Raw genomic sequence first — 4458 nt, 5'->3', positions numbered from 1 at the left:
CAGGCGCTGGCTCCTCCCCCTTCATCTCCGCCCCCCGCCTGTGCTTATAGTATCGTGCGTGTAGGCCGGCGCCATGTCAGGCACCCGGCCTGCATGCTTATGCCCTCTTTTTCGCCGCCCCTCCGCCCGCACAGTGGCCGACTCAATCTGAGCGGCCACCGTGGGAGAAGAGACAGGCGGCGTTACAACCCGCTGCCGCCCGCGGGAAAGGCCAGAGCGCGTGCCCGCGACTCTCGCGGGTGCTGTAGCACGCTCGGCGTCCCCCGATCCCCGCCTGCCCCGGTCCCGGCCGCGCTAGTATTGGCGACCAGAGGGGAACAAGAGGCAGGCGGAGGCAGAGCAGCTGATGTCTCGCGGCACCGCCGCGTCCGCGCGCCCGCGTCCGCCCTGCTTCCCAACTGCAAGGAGGTCACGCCTGTCCCTCCCGAACGCCGGGAGGGCAGGCCTTGAGAGAGGGGGGGATAAAGCACACCGGACCCGACACCGTCTGACAGACGGGCGGGTACCGAGCGCGCACGTTGGGGACGGCTCATGCTGCTCCAACAGTGAGCAAGGGAAAGAAGAAAAAATTAAAATAACAAAAATTAAAAATTAGAAGATAAGAAAAGAGAGTGTAGATATAGGGAAAGTATGGAGAAGAGAGTAGGGAAAGATATAAAGTAGGGAAAGAGAAAGTAGGGATGAATAAAGAACTTTAATTCACAACAGACAGATCTGCTAAGAAGGAACTGTACTTTCCTGGTCGCAGATCAATTCAAAAGAGGCAGATTTTACCACAGTAGATTCTCTACCCCTCTCCCTAACTCCGCCCCTAACCTAACATCCTATCGCATCTGCCTATAACTGTAAACAAACATTTTTAACTTTATTAACCCCTCTATCCCTGACTAGAAGTTTATGTGCCGTCGGCTCTATTACTAACCTCCGTTATATTATTGGGAGGAGGGACTGCCTGCTGTGTCACAGCCCCTTGCTGCACATACTGAGGAAACTCCTGACTCTCTACTCCTGCTAGGCTGCTACAGCTAGACTTCTGCATCAGAGCTGCCGCTCCCCAGTCCCCTGAGGCGCGCAGGTAAACAGCCCACAGACCTGCTCTGCCTCCTCTGAAGGTCACCTCACGCAGTCTAGCTGACCGTTGAGGATAACGGCTCTTTTATACACTTGACCTCTGTCCCTGCGCATGCCAGCTGACTTCCCACCCAGTGCACCTCTAACTGTCCCCTCCAGTATCCTCGAGCTGCCTCAGATATGTCAGCAGCACTTAACCCTGTCACTGCTGCAGAGTCTGTACACACAGTTCCTGACTCCCAAATCAGAGGCATTTTAAGGGGTGGAATCTCTGGGAGATCAGAACCAGATATTTCTATAAGCAAAGTAACACATATGATACACTCTGGATCTGGGGTACCACATACCTCCCCACTAGAAACATGCGTGTCCTCACGCGTTAAATGACCTTGCATACAATAATAAACAACAATTTTGTTCAATACCTTTTTCATACAACTTTTCAGATTAAATACAATATTCTAGTGGGTTGAGTTCCCCTTATGTCTCTTTACTGAGGGTCTTGATGCTCTTCGTAGAATTCGGGCCACTTCACTGGAATCTATAATTGTATATTCTTCCTCTGGGACCCCATACTGTGCTAGAACAGACATTATGGGCCTCTTGGCTGTAACATAAGGTTCCTCTGAAACTACATATGTCAACTCTGGAATAACGGTATCCTGGTGATTCTGCTCAAAAGATTCCAATCTCTCAGCTGTGGGTGAGTCAGCAGCCCTTTCAATGTCTTCGCTACCATCAGTGACACACCAATCTGATTGGTTATGGCAAGCCACACTGGAATAAGCATAATTGCTTCCTGGTTTACTTTGGCATGTAAACTCCTGAGAAAGTCGTGGTCTGACAACTTTTAGCGGGTTAGGTTGCATCCAGCCACTCGGTTCCTCCACACCTTGATCACCTGTCTTCCCCATCACTTCACCCTGCACAGGGGCATTGGGACAGTGCGGTCGGTTTCCATATGATCTCCCCGGACAGTATGGTGGGTAACAATGTTTCCAATAAGGCTGTGGTTGATTAGAGTCCTCTCCCTCTACCACACTTTTAACTTCTTCTGATCTCTCTCCACCTCCACTGTGTCAGTAGTGTTGCTGGTAATTGTGTGGAGAACATCTGCGATGTGAATGGCACCAAAAATGCTTGCGATCGGCCGCATATCTACTGCCTTGAACTGGGACACCACCAGGACCAGTAACATTAGCTGCCTGTAGACCTTTCTCCCTTTTCACCACATCGAACTGAACTGTCTCTCCATCTCCCAGGCTTCAAAGATATTTTCTTGGGTTGTTCTTTTGAATGGCGGTATAGTGGACAAAGATATCTCTCTTGTTGTCATCACATTTTATGAAGCCATAGCCGCGTCGCACATACGACTTTGCCCAGTACTTTTGTTGCGATGGCTGATGTAATATCGGCTGCAGGTGGCGTACTGACCATTTCTATTTGGTTCTGTTCTATTGGGCCCAGACTCGCATCTCTGGGTAGTCTTTCTTTCATCAGTGGACCTATTCTCTCTGTCCTTCCTGAGGGTTGGTCCTTGGCCTCAGGACTTCTTAAAGGCTCTTTTCCATTACACACCCATTCCACATGGCCACTATGGTTGCACCTCTGGCAAATTGGCCGTCCCTGTGAATTGAAGTGGTTAGTAGGTCTTCGGCCTCTCCCTTGAGGTGGTTTCCACCAGTCATTCTGAGGTTCTTGTCTCCCCGTTTGCCAGCTAGACTCAGCTCGCTCTTGGGGTTGGTGTTTAATTAACTTCAGTAGTTCTTTATTAATTTCAGCAATTCCCAATGTGAGTTCTTTCAACTGTCCTTTAAGAGCATGAAGAGGATCAAGCGCTTCAGTCTGTGCGCTTTGAACTATAGCTTTCTTTGTCTTGGGGAGGGCTCCTGGAATAGAGTAGTTAGTCGCAAAGTCTGGATTTTTTTGGTAGCCCGGCATTTCAGGAAAAGATGTTTCTTTAATGTGACTAAGGCCGACCACTTTAATAGCAGCCTCCTTAAAGTCCGGAAAAGAATTGTTAGGCTTATGCATCTGAAGGAGACGTAATTGAGACCTGTTATTTTCACAGCTGGTTCTTTCTATAAATTGATTTATCAGTGTCTTGTCTACTCTTCTCATCTCTGTTTTGTCCACTTCTTGAATTAATTGTAAGGCCTCTTGCAGACTTAAAGCAAAATCTCGTAGTGATTCTCCCGGCTGTTGTCTACGCGCATAGAAACACGATTTTAACTCTGCAATGGTACTTGTGTCAAACATTATGGCCAATCTCTGGAAAACTTGATCTGCAGACAGCTTTTCTTCCAGGGGCCAAGACAAAACTTCTCGCAGCGCAGTCCCCTGTAGCTGTCCAGTTAATATTTCAACTTGTTGCTGGCTAGCCAATGGATAGAGCCGAAACATGGACTGCATTTTTGTTTTGAATTCCACAAGTGTGCTTGACATTTTTCCATGTGTATCTCCAGAATATGTAGGGAGCCATGGGGCCCCAAAGTAGTAGGGTAAGGTAATGGGGTTCAGGTGCGCCATAATTGGGATTCGTCCTGAAATACTTGGGCTACTGCTGGATGAATCTGCCGTAGTTTTCTGCTCCCTTGACATTACAGTAGGTAACTCTCTGTGCTTGGGGACCACCTTACTTTGGGCTCTGAATCCTGTTCTTCGTGATGCCAAATGTGACACCCCCGACAAGTGTGGTGTAAAGCGTTCCAATCTCACCAAGTTAGGATAGGTTTCTTACATCCTATTGGTTACTCAGAGAGGCAAGGAGGGTACTATTAGCACAGGTAGGTACCACCACAGGTTTTCAGTTAAAGTTACATTTTATTATAGAGACCTAACACGGGTTAAACAATGTTACGACATTCAATAATGTTACCAGTTATACATTTGCTAGGAACTCACATTTCCAAAGGAAAGAACGTTTAATTTTATTTTACTGGAACACTGGAAAGGCTGTATACTGCTTGCGTCCAAGCAAACAGCAATCAGGGAAACGGTGTATACTAATTGATTACTATAATAACTATACATGTATAGGAAGTAGAAATGCAACTGTTCACACAAGATTAGGGTTTTACCTGTCAAACTTTCCAGATAGGTAAGACAAAACACATTAAAAGGTTACACTACAATTTACCCGGCAACTAAGTGTAAAACTCCATTTTTTCTATGACCTAAACATATTTGTTACATGCATATAAATTGTTGGCAACCATAAAGTCCAGCACTTTCTTTACAGGTGGTGCACTTTCCGGAGAGCTAACAGGCTGGTTGACCTGGTATCTTTAGTGAAATAAACTCTAGGTTTTCCTGCTGAAAGCTGGATTCTGTTTTTATTTACTATGGCAATACTAGCTGCGTATCCCCTTTAATAAATACTGTTGC

General features: G+C 47.0%; 1 pseudogene; it reads right to left on the bottom strand.

Moving 5' to 3' along the window:
• Positions 1–1532: 1532 nt before the first annotated feature.
• Positions 1533–3672, bottom strand: LOC148542051 (uncharacterized; annotated as a pseudogene).
• Positions 3673–4458: the final 786 nt, after the last annotated feature.

Source organism: Taudactylus pleione, unplaced genomic scaffold (genome assembly GCF_031769625.1).
Source record: "Taudactylus pleione unplaced genomic scaffold, aTauple2 ptg000016l, whole genome shotgun sequence".
NCBI classification, from domain to species: Eukaryota; Metazoa; Chordata; class Amphibia; order Anura; family Myobatrachidae; genus Taudactylus; species Taudactylus pleione.
This window is presented reverse-complemented; position numbering and strand designations above follow the sequence as displayed.